Source organism: Capra hircus (genome assembly GCF_001704415.2).
Source record: "Capra hircus breed San Clemente chromosome X unlocalized genomic scaffold, ASM170441v1, whole genome shotgun sequence".
Lineage (NCBI taxonomy): Eukaryota > Metazoa > Chordata > Mammalia > Artiodactyla > Bovidae > Capra > Capra hircus.
In genome coordinates this window covers 6,599,456-6,620,169 of record NW_017189516.1, presented here as the reverse complement: position 1 = coordinate 6,620,169, position 20,714 = coordinate 6,599,456, and positions in this window count along the sequence as shown.

Sequence of the window (20,714 nt, the reverse complement as noted above, 5' to 3'; positions counted from 1 at the left end):
ACTGAGAAGAAGAAATCTGTCACTACTTTTACATTTTTCCCCTCTTTTTGTCATGAAGTAATGGGGCCACAGGAGAAGGCAATGGCACCCCACTCCAGTACTCTTGCCTGGAAAATCCCATGGATGGAGGAGCCTGGAAGGCTGCAGTCCATGGGGTCGCTGAGGGTCAGACACGACTGAGCGACTTCACTTTCACTTTTCACTTTCTTGCATTGGAGAAGGAAATAGCAAGCCACTCCAGTGTTCTTGCCTGGAGAATCCCAAGGATGGGGGAGACTGGTGGGCTGCTGGGATTGCACAGAATTGGACACGACTGAAGTGACTTAGCAGCAATGGGGCCAGATGCCATGATCTTAGTTTTTTAAATGTTAATTTTAAGCCAACTCTTTCAGTCTCCCCCTTCTCCCTCATCAAGTGGCTCTTTAGTTCCTCTTCATACTAGCAATGAATAATCCACACATAAAATTAAGAAAAAAAACATTTTAATAGCATCAAAAAAGATAAAATACTTACACAATGTTTTCAAAAAGAAGTTGAAGACATATATTCTGAAACATACAAAATATTGTTAAAATATTTTAAAGAAAATCTAAATAAATAGACATTTGTAAAGGCTTCTGGTTCAAGATGGCAGAGTCGAAGGATGTGCATTCCTCTGGTATGAGAGCACCAAAAACACAACTAGCTGTTTAACAGCCATCAATAGGAGGATACTGGAACCTACCAAAAAAAAAAAAAAAAGATACTCTGCAACCAAAGACAAAGAAGAAGCTGCAGTGAGGTGGTGAAAGTGAAAGTCGCTCAGTCATGTCCGACTTTTCACCACCCCATAGACTACAGTCTATGGAATTCTCCAGGCCAGAATACTGGAGTGGATAGCCTTTCCATTCTCCAGGGGATCTTCCCAACCCAGGGATCGAACCCAGGTCTCCTGCATTGCAGACAGATTCTTTACCAGCTGATCCATAAGGGAAGCTTAAGAAAATTAGAGTGGTTAGCCTATCCATTTTCCAGCAGATCTTCCTAACCTAGGAATCAAACCGAAGTTTCCTGCATTGCAAGCAGATTCTGTACCAAGTGAGCTATCAGGGAAGCCCCAAGGAGGGACACAATCATGATAAAATCAAATCCCATACCTGCCTGGTGGGTGAACCACAAACTGGAGAACAGTAATACCAAAGAAGTTCTCCCACTTTTGTAAAGGTTCTGCACCCCATCTCAGGCTTCCCAGACTGAGGATCTGACAAAGGGACAAGGGATCCCCAGGGAATCTGACTTTGAAAGCCAATGGGATTTGATTATAAGACTTTCACAGGACTGGGGGGAACAGAGACTCCAGTCTTGCAGGGCACAAACAAAACTTTGTGTGCATCAAAACTTAGAAGAAAGGAACAATGACTCCACAGGAGACTGAACCAAAGTTACCTGCTAGTGTTGAAGAGTATCCTATGGAGGGATGGGTCAGCAGGGACTCACCACAGAGATAGGTGCACTGGCAGCAGTATTCCTGGAAGGTCCTTCTTGGCATAGCCCTCTTAGAGGCCACCATTAGCCTTACCAATCAAGTCCAAGAAGAACAGAGTCCCATGCAGGATAAAACCCAAGGAGTAACATACCAAAACACATAGTAATCAAACTGACAAAAATTAAAGACAGAGATAAAATACTAAAAGCAACAAGGGGAAAATGACAACATACAAGAGAATTCCCATCAGGTTATTGGCTGATTTCTCAACATAAACTTTACAAGCCAGAAGGGAATGGCATGATATATTTAAAGTGATGAAAGGAAATAACTTACAACCAATAATACTCTACCCAGCAAGACTCTCCTCAAGATTTGATGGAGAAATCAAAAGCTTTCCAGACAAGCAAAATTTAACAGAATTCAACACCACCAAATCATCTTTACAGCAAATGCTAAAGGAACTTCTCTAGGCAGGAAATGAGAGAAGAAAAACACCTACCTACACAATAAACCCAAAACAGTGAAGGAAATTAGGCTCATCCGTCCCTGGGATTCTCCAGGCAGGAATTCTGGAGTGGGTAACTATTTCCTTCTCCAGGAGATCTTCCCAACCCAGGGATCAAACCCGGGTCTCCCATATTGTAGACAAACACTGTACCATCTGAGCCACCAGGGAAGCTCAATAGGATCATACGTATCAGTAATTACCTTAAGTGTAAATAGATTAAATGTCCCAATCAAAAGACATAGACTCGTTGAGCAGATGAAAACATATGCGTGTATGCATTTGCACTTACCACATCACTTTGCTTGGCCTCCCGAATTGTGTGTAATTATTTCATATTGTTAGGTTAATCAGGTTCCCATTCCAGCTTGTAATTGTAATTATCTTTTTTGTCTGGCTATTAATTATGAAAAATGATTAAACATCTTTCACTATTGTAATTATGTAACTATTGCTCATTTAATTCTACTGTATCATGATTGGTCAACAGAAAAGTTATAGAATTTTGTATCACCAAAAGTACCATTTAATATAAAAACCTGTAGTCACTTTTTAAAATCCAGATGCATATCAGAATTATCTTGGATTTTTTGAAAAATGCAAATGCCCAGGTATTGCTTTTTTTAACCAGAGCTTCAGATATGTTTCTAATAAGCAGCAATATTTAAAAACAAATGAAGTATATGAGGATCTTTCACTTTTATTTAGTTTGTTTCACTTTTTCTATTTCATATTCAGTGCTCCCATTTCATTTATTTTATGTTTTCCAATTTCTTCATCTCTCTCTCTCTCTCTTTTTTTTTTAATGTTCTTAAGCCCACTTCAGTGTTTTTGCCTGGAGAATCCCAGGGACGGAGGAGCCTGGTGGGCTGCTGTCTATGGGGTCACACAGAGTCAGACACAACTGAAGTGACTTAGCAGCAAGCATAATAGAAAGGCTCTTGTATACATATATAGTCAATATATATATTTTAGAAAATTTATGAATTTTTGCATAACTAAAAATTTATAACATTTTGATTCCACTTGTTTAACTTAGTATGAAGAGAATGCTAGATTTCTAATTAAAAAAAATAGATATGCGGCAAGAAACAAAGGTTTATTGTATAGCACAGGAAACAACAGTCAATATCTTGTAATAACATAAAATACTTAAAATAATAATATATGTATTATGCATAACTGAATTACAAAAATATAATTCTACATTTTGAAGTTTAGTAATGCTTATATTTTTGCCAGGTTTTCTAAAGTCCTATTGACATCTAATAACAATGTATGAGATACAAAATTTTAAATATATTTCTGTAGGATATAAAATTAATATAAAATAATATAAATGAAAAAATATTTTTTTAATTTATTTATTTTAAATTGAAGGATAAATACTTTATAGAATTGTATTGGTTTTTAACAAACATCAACATGAATTTATTATATTTAAACTAAAAAAATCATAATTCAAAATGCTCCTATTCTTATTTTTCCACACTTGATAAAATATTCACAAAGAAATATTAATATGTCTGATTATGATTATATATATATTTATTTTCCCTTAATTTCTTCTGACTTTTGCATTATATATATTTGCTTCTTTTTTGTTAGATGTCTAATGGTTTATGATGTCTATTTTCTTTGTGAATTTTACCTTTTATTATTAAAAATATTCATCTTTGTTTCATTTAATAATATAAAAGAAAAACATAAAGGCATTTATAAAACAGAATATAGGTGGGGTTTCAGAAATTTCAATATGGAAAAAGTAGTTTTAAAAACTGATGCTGGAACTATACTGGGTGTCCATATGAAAAAAGATGAGGTTGTACCCCTACCATACACCATATTAAAACAATTGAAAATGGATCATTGACATAAGTTTAAGAGCTAAACAATTAGAAAAAAATCATATGAGTAAATCTTCCTGACTATCTTAGATACAACACCAAAATCAAAGATGATGAGAGCGAAATAGAAAAAAAATTGGCCCCTAAAAAAAAAGAAAAAATAATGTGCGCTTCAAGGGACATCAAGAAAATTAAAACATAACTCACAGAATGAGAGAAAATACCTGCAATTGATAAGGACCTTGAATCCAGAATATAGGGGAAAAAATCATTATAACTCCCCCCAAAAAATTAAAAATAAGCGAATTAACTGCATAGAGATTTCTCAACAAAAGATGTTAAAATGATCTATAAATGCTTTAAAATGTGGTTAACATCATTATTCATCAAATAACTGCAAATCAAAACCACAGTATACCATCTCACAACCACGAGGATGATCATAATAATAATTAAAAAACACACAGAAGATAACTCATGTATATTTTACCACCATAAAAAAATGGATCAAAAATCTAAATGTAAGAGCTAAGGAAATACAACAGAAGAAAATATAAAGGTAGACTTTCATGATCTCAGATTTGACAGTAGATTCTTAGATATGACACCAAAAGCACAAACAACAAAAGAAAAAAAAAATCATTGGATTTCATCAGAGCTAAAAAGTTTGGACTTCCTTAGTGGTCCAGTGGTTAAGAAATCTGCCTGCCAATGCAAGGGATATGGGTTTAATCCCTGGTACTGGAGGATTCTATATGTCACAGGTCAACTAAGCCTGTGTACCGCAACTGCTGAGCCAGCCTCTGGAGTCTCTGTTCCACAACAAGAGAATTCACAATGATAAGAAACCCCGAGCAATGAAATCAGAGAAAGCCCTTGCAGCAATGAAGACATAAATAAATAAATAAAACTTAAAATTTTGTGCTTCAAGGACACTATCAAGAAAATAAAATGAAGTGGGGGTTTGGAGTGGGAGGGAGGCTCGAGAGGGAGGGGATATATGCATACTTGTAGCTGATTCATGTTGCACAGCTGAAACTAACACAACCTTGTAAAGCAGTTGCATTCCATTTAAAAATATTTTTTAAAAACATCTTTGCAATTTGTATATTTCTTTGATTAATAAATTACAGAAAGAATTATATTAAACTCTTACAATATAATTATTGCACTTGTCAATTTTTTGTTCTTTTGTCAATATTTTTGTTGTTGTTGTTCATCTGTTAGGTCATGTCTGACTCTTTGTGACCCTCGTGTATTGTAGCATGTAAGCCTCCTCTGTCCTCCACTATCTCCCAGAGTTTGTTCAAATTCATGTCCACTGAGTTGGAGATGCAATCTAACCATCTCATCCTCTCCTACCCCCTTCTTCTTTTCCCTTCAATTACTTAAAAAACCTTTCTCTGTGTATACATTCAGAATTTCTGGTTCCTCTGATGGATTTTTTTAATTTTTTTTTAATTGGAGGATAATTGCTTCACAATATTGTGTTAGTTTTAAAAATGAAAAACAAAATGTTGATAAAGATTTGGGGAAACTTGAAATCTCACAAATCCTAATGGGAATGTAAAATGGTATTACCACTTTGAAAAACAGTGTGGCGGTTCCTCAAAATATTAAACACAACATTACAACATGACACAGCAATTCTACTCCTAGATATATACTCAAGATCAATAAAAACAAATGTCTACAAAATTACTTACACACAAATGTTAATAGAAGCAACTTTGTAATAGCCAAAAGTTTAGGCCAAGTGAGATGGTCATCAATTGATTAATGGATAAATAAACTTGGTATATTTCAGTTCAGTTCAGTTCAGTTGCTCAGTCCTGTCTGACTCTTTGCGATCACATGGACTGCAGCCCGCCAGGCCTCCCTGTCCGTCACCAACTCATGGAATTTACTCAAACTCATGTCAATTGAGTCGGTGACACCATCCAACCTGTCGTCCCCTTCTCCTCCTGCCTTCAATCTTTCCCAGCATCAGGGTCTTCTCCAATGAGAGAGCTCTTTGCGTCAAGTCGCCAAAGTACTGGAGTTTTAGCTTCAGCATCAGTCCATCAGATGAACACCCAGGACTGATTTCCTTTAGGATGGACTGGTTGGATCTCCTTGAAGTCCAAGGGACTCTCAAGAGTCTTCTCCAACACTACAGTTTAGGCTCAGCTGGTAAAGAATCTGCCTGCAATACAGGGCACCCTGGGTCAGGAAGATACCTGGAAAAGGGAATGGCTACTCACTCCATTAATCTTGCCTGGATAGTTCCATGGACAGAGGATAGTCCATGGGGTTTCAAAAGGTCAGATATGACTGAGCAACTAACACTTTCACTATGATGAAATATTATTCATCCATAAAAAGTAATAAAGTACTCATTCATACTACTACATGCTTGAACCTTGGAAATATTACAGTAAGTGAAAGAAGCAAGTCATTAAATATTGCATTTTGTGTTATCCCATTTATATGAAATACCCAGAATAACAGTATCAGTAGAGACAGAAAGATGTGTTTTCAGAGTCTGGGCTCCAAAAATATGTGTATTTTGTGAATACATTTACATGCAACAAAGGCAAATTAAAATGAAAGCAAAGGAACACAATGAAAAACAAAAATGGGATTCAGGGCAGGTGACCCAGGAAAATAGAATGGTGGAGGACAAAATATATGACTAAATAGTAAGGTATTATTAAGGCCAAGTTGTGATTTTGGATGAAATGGATGATTGTGGATGATGTTGGATCTATGCATTATAATTGGACTAGGAAAAGTGACTTACTAAATTTAAAATGCATTTTGGCCTGCTTTCTTCTTACTCTGCTACTTTTTTTTTCAAATTTTTAATGAGCTTTTATTGCAATTTATTTCTCTTTAGAAGTCCTTCATTTCCTTTAATTTTAGAGGAATTTTAAAGTCATTTTTGTGATTTCAGTATAGATAGTTCTAGAGTAAATTCTTACTATTTATGTAGTCTTATCTTGTTTCACATAGGGGCTCTTAAGTGGCTAGTCCATATGATGGCACGTGATATCAATAAATAGACCACTTCAAAACAAATATTTTCCCAAAGAAGCAAATGCAGCATCTTTATGCTCAGTTGTCTTTTTTTTTGTATTTTGATAGACAGTTCTATTGTTCTTGTGGTGAAGTGTGTTTTTATGGCAATGAAAGAAAGTTGAACTAGGAAAAGACTAGAAAAGTTGATATGTGGAAGGTCCTAAACTTATGCAACAAACAAAAATATCCTCTGTAAATATTTATTCCTTTAACCTGGATTTGAGCCATCATATTATCTTCTCACAAGAAACAATGTACATCAAAAATAATAAAATTTTATTTTTGTATTAATCTCTGTCTTTACTTCATTCAGTCAGTGTCATCTTCTTAGAGAGCCTTTCTCTGGACATCTTATCTAAAACACATTTTCTCCTGCTGCTAAGTCACTTCAGTCGTGTCTGACTCTGTGCTACCCAATAGACGGCAGCCCACCAGGATCCCCATCCCTGGGATTCTCCAGGCAAGAATACTGGATTGGGTTGCCATTTCCTTCTCCAATGCATGACAGTGAAAATTGAAAGTGAAGTTGTTCCAAATCTTAGCGACCCCATGGACTGCAGCCCATCAGGTTCCTCCAACCATAGTATTTGAAGAGTACAGGAGAGGGTTGCCATTACCTTCTCCGAGTTCTCATCTGCTACTGCTGCTACGTCACTTCAGTCGTGTCCGACTCTGTGTGACCCCATAGATGGCAGCCCACCAGGCTCCCCCATCGCTGGGATTCTCAAGGCAAGAACACTGGAGTGGGTTGCCATTTCCTTCTCCAATGCATGAAAGTGAAAAGTGAAAGTGAAGTCTCTCAGTTGTGTCCGACTCTTAGCGATCCCATGGACTGAAGCCTACCAGGCTCCTCCATCCATGGGATTTTCCAGGCAAGAGTACTGGAGTGGGGTGCCATTGCCTTTTCCGGTTCTCATCTGAATTTTCCCCAAAGAATTCTACTCCTTTCTTATCTTTGTTACATTCAGAGATTAGTACCTCTGTACTCAGGTTCATAGATCACAACATATTAAGACCATGATGATGAAGGGCACAAAAAGCAGCTATGATATATTCAGATTCTTCACATACAAGTGTGGCAAGATTTAGCTCCTTGGCAACCCCAAATGACATTCTATTTTAGTAAGTAAACATGAAAATGAATGAAATAATATTTCTGAGTTATACCCAGACTTTTGAACATGACAGTCTTAATACCTAACATTTTTATTAATAGCTATTGGCCAAGAGCAAGCCAAGTGGAGGTAGGTGAAATAGAGGTGAGATAGTCATGTATTAGAGACAATCTCATTTGTAGTTTTGTTGAGTTGCAATCCTAAGTATTGCTATTTCAATCAGCTTAAACTATACTACTTTCCATTTTGTAGTTTTTCCTAGTCACTTGTTTGCAGTGGTTGTCATGTCTGAGTTTCAAATCACCAAAAATTTCTAATGAACACATAAAATGGTTTCAATGAAATGTTTACATAAATAGATTTCTTCCTACAAATAATAGTCTCATTATCAATTCAAGTTACTATTGCCCTGGATCCCATTTTTAGCAGGTTGGACATCATTTATACACTAATTAATCATCACTACAAAGATTAGTAGTAACTTTTGCATGCCAAATTCATGCAAAAGTTGTTACAACTGTACCAAGTTAATTCATTCATTCAGTTGGTACAACTGTAACAATGATTTCTTCCAAACAATTATTTCAGCCACAATACTCCAAGATAAAGTAAAGAAAGTCACTCAAAGTTTGTCAAATGTATCTTATTTTGTGATTTTGTTCTCAACCTTTTTAAATGTGCAGTCAAGATACAATATTTAAACCACATGTTATTTTAAAGATTCATTTCATGTATATAGCACTTTATGCTATGACCCAATATATTGTGAAATCTTTTGTCACTGTACATTTCTGACTGCTCTTTGAGGTCAAAAACAGCAGGCTATTCAGCCTTTTTAGAGTATAATCTCAAATCCCCTAAAGCAAGATATTTCAACAACTACATTTAATAGTTATGGAATTGACTTTCTATGTCTGTTGGTAAGATTTCTTCTGTCTTGACATTTAAAACTAAGCATATGGCATATCTGTTTGCTGTTGCAGTCAAATACATTTTTAATGATTTTTTCTTTCTCTTCCAAAACCTTGTGGCTTTTTTCTCAATGACACTTCGGGATACTTATACTGTTACTTGCATTTTTTTAATAACATGTGGGAAAAGCTCTCTTTCCATTAAAAATATTCCTGCCAGTTAGAGACTGGCCATAAAAAAATAAAAAAAAACTATGATTGAGTATTTCAATTATTAAGATTAGAAAAATGTATGTGAGATGCAGTGTGTTTTAAGTACATAGTATTTTAAGGACACATCAGTATGTTTTCTTACGCCTTTACTCTCCAGTCCCCATCCTGAAGCCTTATGGTAATTAGAATTCTGCTTCTAAGGTCATCTTTCCAAGGAATATTTTGCTGGGTAAATAAATAAAGTGCAATGTGTACTTTCATTTTGCACTGTTCACTTCTGCAGACATGATTTAAAGAATACTATTATGAATATCATAGGTAGCTAATGTAAATAATGGAAAAGTCAAAGGTCAATCACATCATAATGAATACAGCATACATTTCTTAAGGCTAGAAATATCAGAAATTGGAATTCACTGTTAGAATACAGAGCCTTGAAAATACTGTGATTCCTGCAATGCTGCTCTCAAGAAGCTTTGTGAACTTTTCTAGAAAACACATAATATCTTACCAGAATAACAGAAGCTTTAAAAATACTGCTGAAAACATAGTATTTTATATTAGTCATTGACCTTATTTAATTATTTATATAATAATTAGCTTTTAAAATTTAATTCTAGAGAAAAATTTCCCTTTCCAGCAAACTGGCACATTTCCTTCTATCAGGCTACCTATTTTACTCCTCTTTAACGATAGCTGACATGCCTTTTAGTGTTAAAATTATAGCTCAAATATTATCATTAAGTGAACTTGGTCATTTGATATGTTTATATTCCCTCATTTTAACTTTATACAAAATTTTCTATTTAAATGTACTGGTCACTCACACCTTACAAAAGTTTTTTTTTATCCTTTATAAAACCCAATACACTATAACAAATAAATACACACTTTATTAATTATTTTAAAATTGGAATTGTGGATGGGTTGAAGGAGTGGAAAAGGAGCAGAAGGGAGATTAATTCTCTCTCCAAGAAGACTTATAATCCTACCACATTATAGCTAATATACTTTAGAGGCCTAAACACTTAGAGATATCATTTCACTACTTCATTTCTTTTTGTAACAATTACAGGCATTAATTAGTTTCTATCAACTTTATTGTTTTAATATTGAAATAAAACAGAAAAGATTCCCAAATTCCATGCTTACTTGGACTCATAAATCTGGTTATTAATTTTTTTTAAGTATTTTCTTAGTTTTTCTGATATATACTTTTGCCATTATTTGTATTCACTCTTTTAAAGTATAGGTTATCTCAACATCTGTAAAGATAAATATTTTTTAGAAACCGTTCTTTCTATGGAAGACTTCCATTTGTCTAAACATCTAAAAATAAGTAGAAATATGGTGAAATATTTTTATTCATTAATTTTTGTGACAAATAATTTTAGGGTCTCCTCTGAGTAAAGAATTGTGCTGCTTGTTGATGCATACATGCTAAGTTACTTCAGTTGTGTCCAACTATTTGTGACCCTATGGACTGTAGCCCACCAACCTCCTCTGTCCATGGGATGCTCCATGGAAGTACACTGGAATGGGTTGTCATGCCCTCCTCCAGGGGATCTTCCCAACCCAGGTATCGAACCCATGTCTCTTACATCTCCTGCATTGGCAGATGGGTTTTCTTTACCATCAACACCACTTGGGAAGTCTATATGTGTGTTTGTGTGTGTGTGTGTATGTGTGTGTGTATTCCAATAGGAATACAAGGGCATTAAAACAATAAAATAAAACAGAGTAGTAACATATAGTGTTGGTGGAGAGGTTGAGCATCTTTAGCTAAGGCAGTCTGGAAAAGCCTCTCAGAAGAGGTCATATTTTAATTAACACGATATATATAATGGTAAATATTCATGTATAATGATATGTGTATTAACTGAGCAAGTAGTTGTGGAACTCCTACAATTATAAAGCACTGTGTTAAGGTTCTGAGTATAAAATAGTGAATAAAAAAAAAAGATATGTCCTGTTGGGATTTATAATTAGTGTGATATACTAACAAACCATGGATGACAACAGAAATAAATGTCAAAGGAAATATGCTATGAAATGAAGTGTATGCTGCTAGGAAATCATATAACAAGAGCAACTGAACAAGCCAAATAAATGATAATGGAGCTGAAAGCTGAAAGAAAAGTAGGAGCTTTGTAACAAATGAACAGAAAGAATAATATTACAGCAGACAGAACAGCATGGACAAAGGCCCTACAATGCTTGAGGTACATGTCATTACATGACACATTTGAGAAAGTGAAAGAATGTGGTTAAGAATAGAAGGAAAGGAAGTTCTTGCAGTAAAACGGAATTGGAGAGTAAGTTGAGTTCATACCACTTTGGGCATGATTTTATTCTGTATTCTAAGAACAATTCAGTTCAGTTCAGTTCAGTTCTCAGTCGTGTCCGACTCTTTGCGACCCCATGAATCGCAGCACGCCAGGCCTCCCTGTCCATCACCAACTCCCTGAGTTAACTCAGACTCATATCCATCAAGTCAGTGATGCCATCCAGCCATGTCATCCTCTGTCGTCCCCTTCTCCTCCTGCACCCAAACCCTCCCAGCATCAGAGTCTTTTCCAATGAGTCAATAGAGAGGAATAAAAAGATTTTTGTGCTTCCCAGGTGGCACTAGTGGTAAGGAACCTGCCTGTCAATACAGGAGATGTAAGAGACTCAGGTTGGATCCCTGGATTTGGAAGATCACCTGGAGGATGGCATGGTAACTCACTCCAGTGTTCTTGCCTGAAGAATCCCATGGACAGAGGAGCCTGGCGGGCTACAGTCCATAGGGTTGCAAAGAGTTGGACACAACTGATGCAAATGAGCACAGAACAGCACATAAGGATTTTTAAAGCAGAAGAGTGAAAATAGTTTATGTAAATTGCAAATAGAACTGCCTTATGACCCAGCAATCCCACTGCTGGGCATACACACTGAGGAAACCAGAACTGAAAGAGATACATGCACCCCTATGTTTATTGCAGCACTGTTTATAATAGCCAGGACATGGAAACAACCTAGATGTCCATCAGCAGATGAATGGATAAGAAAGCAGTGGTACATATACACAATGAAGTATTACTCAGGCATTAAAAAGAATACATTTGAATCAGTTCTAATGAGATGGATGAAACTGGAGCCGATTATACAGAGTGAATTAAGCCAGAAAGAAAAACACCAATACAGTATACTAACACATATATATGGAATTTAGAAAGATGGTAATGATGACCCTGTATGCGAGACAGCAAAAGAGACACAGATGTATAGAATGGACTTTTGGACTCTGAGGGAGAGGGAGAGGGTGGGATGATGTGGGAGAATGGCACAATACTATCATGTAAGAAACAAATCGCCAGTCTATGTTCCATACAGGATATAAGATGCTTGGGGCTGGTGCACTGGGATGATCCAGAGAGATGATATAGGGTGGGAGGTTGGAAGGGGGTTCAGGATTGGGAACTCATGTACACCTGTGGTAGATTCATGTCAATGTATGGCAAAACCAATACAGTATTGTAAAATAAAATAAAGTAAAAATAAAAGTTTAAAATAAAAAAAAGAGAAAATTCTAGCTTTTGCAAAAAGAAAGAATTGTCAAGGAAGGATAGCTTTGGAGAGACTCAGTTCAGTCCCTCAGTGGTGTCTGACTTTTTGCAACCCCATGGACTGTAGCATACCAGGGTTCCCTGTCCACCACCAACTCCTGGAGCTTCCTCAAACTCATGTCCATTGAGTCGATGATGACATCCAACCATCTCATCCTCTGTTGTCCTCTTCTCCTCCTGTGTTCAAACTTTCCCAGAATCAGGGTCTCTTCCAATAAGTCAGTTTTTCACATTAGGTGGCCAAAGTATTGGAGCTTCAGCTTCAGCATAAGTCCCTCCAATTAATATTCAGGGTTGGTTTCCTTTAGGATTGACTGATTTGATCTCCTGCAGTCCAAGGGACTCTCAAGAGTCTTCCCCAGCACCACAGTTCAAAAACATCAGTTTTTCTGTGCTCAGCTTTCTTTATGGTCCAACTCTCACATCCATATACAACTACTGGAAAAACCATAGCTTTGACTATGTGGGCATTTTTCAGTAAAGTAACATCTCTGCTTTTAAATATTCTGTCTAGGTTTATCATAGACTCGTCCAGGAGGTCATTGTGGTCGTTTCAGTAACAGTGATGTTGTTTTGTCTTGGGTTTAGGCAATGACAGTGGTAGTAGAGATGTGGAGGAAATATCTATCTCAGGGCTATTTGTGAAGCAAAATCCAGAATAAATAAGGAGTGAAAGTGAAGGAAAACCTAGTACATCATTTAGGTTTCTAGATACTCATAAGAATGGATGGTGGGGCCAGTGCCCAAGATAAAGAACACCAAATCAAGGGCAGAGATATTACTATGAGTTTACTTGTTAAAATACTGAGTTTCACATATGATGATATCATATTCATAATTTATTTTCTTGGACTTCAAAATCACTGCAGAGAGTGACTATAGTCATGAAATTAAAAGATGCTTGCTCCTTGAAAGAAAAGTTATGACAAGCCTAGACAGAGTATTCAAAAACAGAGACATCACTTTGCCAACAAAGATCCATATAGTCAAAACTATGGCTTTTCCAGTAGTCATAGACAGATGTGACAGATGGACCATAAAGATGACTGAGTCCCAAAGAACTGATGCTTTCTAACTGTGGTGTTAGAGAAAAACTCTTGAGAGTCCCTTGGACAGAAAGGAGAATAAAACTAGTTAATCCTTAAGGAAATCAGCCCTGAATATTCATTGTAAGGACTGATGCTGAAGCTGAAGCTCCAAAATTTTGGTCACCTGAGGCGAACAGGTGACCCGACTACATTGGAAAATACCCTAGTTCTGGGAAAGATTGAGAGCAAGAGGAGAAGAGGTCAACACAGGATGAGATGGTTGGATGACACCACTGACTCAATGGGCATCAGTTCAGTTCAGTTCAGTCGCTCAGTCGTGTCCGACTCTTTGCGACCCCATGCAGCACACCAGGCCTCCCTGTCCATCACCATCTCCAAGAGTTCACTCAGACTCACGTCCATCGAGTCAGTGATGCCATCCAGCCATCTCATTCTCTTTTGTCCCCTTCTCCTTCTGCCCCAAATCCCTCCCAGCATCAAAGTCTTTTCCAGTGAGTCAACTCTTCGCATGAGGTGGCCAAAGGACTGGAGGTTCAGCTTTAGCATCATTCCTTTCAAAGAAATCCCAGGGCTGATCTCCTTCAGAATGGACTGTTTTGATCTCCTTGCAGTCGAAGGGACACTCAAGAGTCTTCTCCAACACCACAGTTCAAAAGCATCAATTCTTTGGCACTCAGCCTTCTTCACAGTCCAACTCTCACATCCATATATGACCACAGGAAAAACCATAGCCTTGACTAGACGGACCTTACTCATCAAAGTAATGTCTCTGCTTTTGAATATACTATCTAGGTTGGTCATAACTTTTCTTCCAAGGAGTAAGCGTCTTTTAATTTCATGGCTGCAATCACCATCAATGTACATGAGACGGAGCAAACTCGGGGAGATAGTGAAGGACAGGGAAGCCTAGTGTGCTGCAGTCCATGAGATCATAAAGAGTCGGACATAACTTAGAAACTGAACAACAACAATATAAGACTGCCACTTGAGGTACAATTATCATCCCAGCATTCCTGACTGAGATTGGCCAAGCAACTGCCCCAAATCAACTATCTTGAGAAATGACTCATGGGTTTTTACTACTCTCTAAAACTCCTACCATTAGAATCCATTTAATTTCAATCTTTTATACAGAGTTCAAGCCCAGGTAGCACACCAAATTGGCCACAGTGAGTCTTGTTGTCCCTATGATACAGCTAATGTTTATTTAGAACTTAACAACATGTCAGACAGTGCTTTAATAATTTTACAGCAGTTATTTCATACAGTCCTCTCATCAGTCTAATGAGATAGATACTTTTTTTTCAGTCACATTTACATCCAAGGAAGCTGAGACTCAGAGCAATGAAATAACCTGATGAGTGGATACCAGCCAGGATCCCACGACTTGTGCTTTTAGCCATTATACTCTTCTTCCTCAATATCCAAGTAAAGTCACTGTGCTCTTTTACCTTGATAGTCAATTATAATGCAGCAAAAATTCACTGTCTTTTCCCCCAACCAAGGAATTGAATTCTGAATGATCTTTTCCTCTCTGAAAGAGTGAACACTCACTGCTCCTGCTTCCAATTGCTCTTGTACATACCGAAGTTTTGGCCACTTACTTATAGGCTAAAAGGACCACCATACTTACAAGATCTTCCTCCCAAGCTACATTTATGTCCATTTTAATGCCCTCATTCTTTCAAAGAAAACAATTCACATGCCTTTCATCTTATTTTCATCCAAGTCCAGTTACTTTATATAACTAGCTAAATCTTATTTCCATATATGTAGCATTAGTGCTGTTTAAAAGCTGAGAGTAAGTTTATATTCAGACTTGTGTACCTTAACAATGTATTTGTACATGAGAATATTGTTTTCTTTAAATGAATTTTTATAATGACAATAGCTGAGAGTAAAGATGCTTTTATATTATATTATTAAGATAATGTATTCTGTACTAATTATGAACTATTTCAAAAGTACTTAAGTAATATAATAAATAGGTAGTCATAAATCACATTTAATAGGTTTACCATTTGTCATGCTTATATTGAGGATGCTGTCTAACACTTAAAAGAAATGAGCATTAGAAAAACAGTTGAAGCCCTACTATCATCTCCCATCTCTCCCACTCCTATTCCTCAGAAGCAAAACATTTATAGTTGAGTCATATTATACCCATTCATAGTTTTGTAACTTTACTATATACTGTACTATATATCATATTCTGTGATTTGCTTCTTCCTTAGCTCCTTTATAGCTGTAGCCATATTGTTACCTAGAAAAATCATTCTTTTGTTAAGACAGATGTATTGTATTTATTATTTATTTATTTTGTGAATAAACTACAATTGATTTACCTGTTTCTCTAAAGATAGACAGTTAAGTTATTTGCATTTTACTATTATAAATGAAGTTTCAATAAACATCCGTTTGCATGTTCCCTGTACACACATATGAGGGTTTCTCTAAGGAAGACTCCTGGAGGTAAACTTTCTGAGTCATGGAATAATGTCCTTTCCATTTTTATTGAAGTATGATAGATTTAAAATAGCATATTAGTTTCAGATGTTCAACATAGTAATTCAATATTTTATAGATCATACTCCTTTTAAAATTATTGTGAAACATTAACTATATTCCTTCTGCTGTACAATATATCTTTATAGCTTACTTTATTTTTTATTTAAATTTTATTATTATTATTATTGTTTACTTTACAATACTATATAGGTTTTGCCATACATTGACATGAATCCACCACAGGTGTACATGAGTTCCCAACCCTGAACCCTCTTCCCACCACCCTCCTCATATCCTCTCTCTGGGTCATCCCAGTGCACCAGCCCCAAGCATCCTGTATCCTGTATCGAACCTAGACTAGTGATTCGTTTCTTACATGACAGTATACATGTTTCAACGCCATTCTCCCAAATCATCCCACCCTCTCCCTCTCCCACCTAGATGTCCATCAGCAGAGGAATGGATAAGAAAGCTGTGGTACATATACACTATGGAGTATTACTCAGCCTTTAAAAACAATACATTTGAATCAGTTCTAATGAGGTGGATGAAACTGGAGCCAATTATACAGAGTGAAGTAAGCCAGAAAGGAAAACACCAATACAGTATACTAACACATATATATGGAATTTAGAAAGATGGTAATGATAACCCTATACGCAAGACAGCAAAAAAGACACAGATGTATAGCTTAGTTTATACATAATATCTCTTACTTTCATACACCTATTTTTTTTCCCTCCCCTTTTACTGACCTCACAATAAACCACTAGTTTTTCTCTACATCAGTGAGCCTGTTCCTGTTTTGTTATATTAATTCCTTTAATTTATTTTTTTTAATTTCATAAATCAGTGGTAACATACAAGATCTGTCTTTTTAAATATTTGTTTATTTAACTGTATAGAGTCTTAGTTGTGGTACAAAGGATCTTCCTTGTGTCATGAAGGGTCTTCCATTGTGGTGCACAGATTCTTTAGTTGGGAGTGTGGGCTCACATGAGAGATCTTGTTGCTCTCTGAACAAATATTCAACCTCATCCCCTGAATTGCAAGGAGGATTTTTAACTACTGGGTCACTAGGGAAGTTCCAGGATCTGTCTTTCTCTGACTTATTCACTAAGCATAACAGCCTCCAAATGACCTCTTCTTTATCCATTTACCTACTGATGGAAACTAAATTGCTTCCACATCTTGGCTATTGTAAATATTGCTGCTGTGAACATTGGGGTTCACATGTCTCTTCAAATCACTGATGTTGTTTTTAGATATATACCCAGGGTTGGGATTGCTGGATCATATGTAGCTCTATGTTAAGTGTTCTGAGGAGCCTCCATATTAATTTCCATAGTGACCTCACTAATATACACTCTCACCAACAGTACTAGGGTTTCCTTTTTTTTGTACCAATGTTTCTAATATCTGATATTTTTAATGATAGCCATATTGACAGGTATGCTCTGATATCTCGTCGTGATTTTGATTTGCATTTCTTTGATGATTAGCAATACTGAGCATCTTTTCACATGCCTGTTGATCTTATTTTGGAAAAAAAATGCCACTGTCCATTTTTAATCATGTTATTCATTTGTTTGTTTTCATACTGAGTTGTAAAGCTGTTTGTATATTTTGAATGCTGATTATCAGTCATATTACTTGCAAGTGTTCTCTTCATTCAGTAGGCTGTCTTTTCAGTCGTTGATGTTTCTTTGGGCAAAAGCATTTTGGTTTGCACGTCTCATTTGTTTATTTTGTTTCTGTATATTTTGCCTTAGGAGTCAGATCCAAAATAATATAGGTGCCATTAGTATGAAAGAGTATTCTACTTATGTTCTCTTCTAGGAATTTTATGGTTTCAGTTTTACATTTAAGTCACTAATTTATTTTTAGTTTATTTTTTTTTTTTTGTATTGTGAGAGGAAATGTTCTAATTTCATTCTTTTACATGTAGCTGTCCAATTTCTCCTGCATCATGTATGGAAAATAATTTTTCTCCATTGTATATGCTGCCATCATCTGTCATAGATTAATTGACCGTATGTGTGTGGGTTTGTTTAGGGACTCTGTTCTGTTCCATTGACCTAAGTATCTAGTTCTGTACCAGTACCATACTGTTCTGATTACTGCGGCTTTGTAGTATAGTCTGAAGTCAAGGAACCTGATTCCTCCTGCTCCATTCTTCTTTCTCAAGATTGCTTTAGTAATACACATTCTTTTGTGGCTCCATGTAACCTTTAAGATTATTTGTTCTTATTATATGAAAAATATCATGAGTGTTTTGATAGTGATTGCATTAAATTTGTAGTTTGCTTTAGGTAGTATGAACATTTTAATATTTATAATTTTTGTAATCCATGAACACAAGATACCTTTCCATTTCTTTATAATAATCATTATATTGTTGATAATTTCTTTCATCAATGTTTTTATTATTTTTGATTGGGTTATTTCCATTATTCTATCTTTCAGATTGTTTATGTGTTCTTCCTATAACACCCTGTTTGTTTTTTATTTCTTCTAATGTGGTTTCCTTTCAGTTACTGTATTCTTCAGTTCTTCAGTTCAGTTCAGTTCAGTAGCTCAGCTTGTCTGACTCCCTGCGACCCCATGGACTGCAGCAAACCAGGCCTCCGTGTCCACTGCCAACTCCTGGAGTTTACTCAATCTCATGTCCATTGAGTTGGTGATGCCATCCAACCATCTCATCCTCTGTCGTCCCCTGCTCCTCCTGCCTTCAATCTTTCCCAGCATCAGGGTTTTTTCAAATGAGTCAGTTCTTTGCATCAAGTGAGCAAAGTATTGGAGTTTCAGCTCCAGCATCAGACCTTCCAACGAATATTCAGGACTGATTTCCTATAGGATGGACTGGTTGGATCTCCTTGCAGTCCAAGGGACTCTCAAGATTCTTCTCCAACATCACAATTCAAAAGCATCAATTCTTTGGCGCTCAGCTTTCATTATAATCCAGCTCTCACACCCATGCCTGACTACTAGTAAAACCATAGCTTTGACTAAATGTACCTTTGTTGGCAAAATAATGTCTTTGCTTTGTAATATGCTGCCTAGGTTGCTCATAACTTTTCTTCCAAGGAGAAAATGTCTTTTAATTTCATGGCTGCAGTCACCATCTGCAGTGATTTGGAGCCCAAAAAAATAAAGTCTGTCACTGTTTCCACTGTTTCCCCATCTATTTATCATGAAGTGATAGGACCGGATGCCATGATCTTAGTTTTCTGAATGTTGAGTTTTAAGCCAACTTTTTCACTCTACCCTTTCACTTTCATCAAGAGGCTCTTCAGTTCCTCTTCACTTTCTGCCATAAGGGTGGTGTCATCTGCATATCTGAAGTTAGTGATATTTCTTCCAGCAATCTTGACTCCAGCTTGTTCTTCTTCCAGCCCAACATTTCTCATGATGTACTCTGCATGTAAGTTAAATAAGCAAGGTGACAATATACAGCCTTGCCGTACTCCTTTTCCGATTTGGAACCAGTCTGTTGTTCCATGTCCAGTTCTAACTGTTGCTTCCTGACCTGCATACAGATTTCTCAAGAGGCAGGTCAGGTGGTCTGGTATTCCCATCTCTTTAAGAATTTTTCATAGTTTGTTGTGATTTACACAGTCAAGGTTAGGGGATACTCAATGAAAAAGTAGATGTTTTTCTGGAACTTTCTTGCTTCTTGCTTCTTCTATGATCCAATGGATGTTGGCAATTTTATCTCTGGTTCCTCTGCCTTTGCTAAATCCAGCTTGAACAGATGGAATTTCACAGTTCATATACTGTTGAAACCTGGCTTGGAGAATTTTGAGCATTACTTGCTAGCGTGTGAGATGAGTGCAATTGTGTGGTAGTTTGAACATTCTTTGACATTTCCTTTCTTTGGGATTGGAATGAAAACTGTCCTTTTCCAGTCCTGTGGCCACTGAGTTTTCCAAATTTGCTCGCATATTGAGTGCAGCACTTTCACAGCATCATTTCTTTGGATTTGAAATAGCTCAGTTGGAATCCCATCACCTCCCCTAGCTTTGTTTGTAGTGAGGCTACCTAAAGTCCACTTGACTTTGTATTCCAGGATGTCTGGTTCTAGGTTGATGATCACATCATCATGATTATCTTGGTAGTGAAGATCTTTTTTTTTGTACAATTCTGTATAATCTTGGCACCTCTTCTTAATAAACTAATAAAAAAATCTTCAGTTTCTACTGGTGCTCTTTTATATTTTCTATTTCCTTGTTAAACTTCCCGTTGTGTTCATCTATTCCTTTCCCAAGTTCAGTTAACATTCTGATTTCTAATACTTTAAAATCTTTATCAGAAAATTATTTAACCATGTTTCACAGTTTTTTTTTCTTTTAGTTTCTTTTTTTCTCATTCTTTCCTTTGAAACAGTTCTTTGTCTTCTCCTTTTATTTAACTTTATTTATACCTATGAA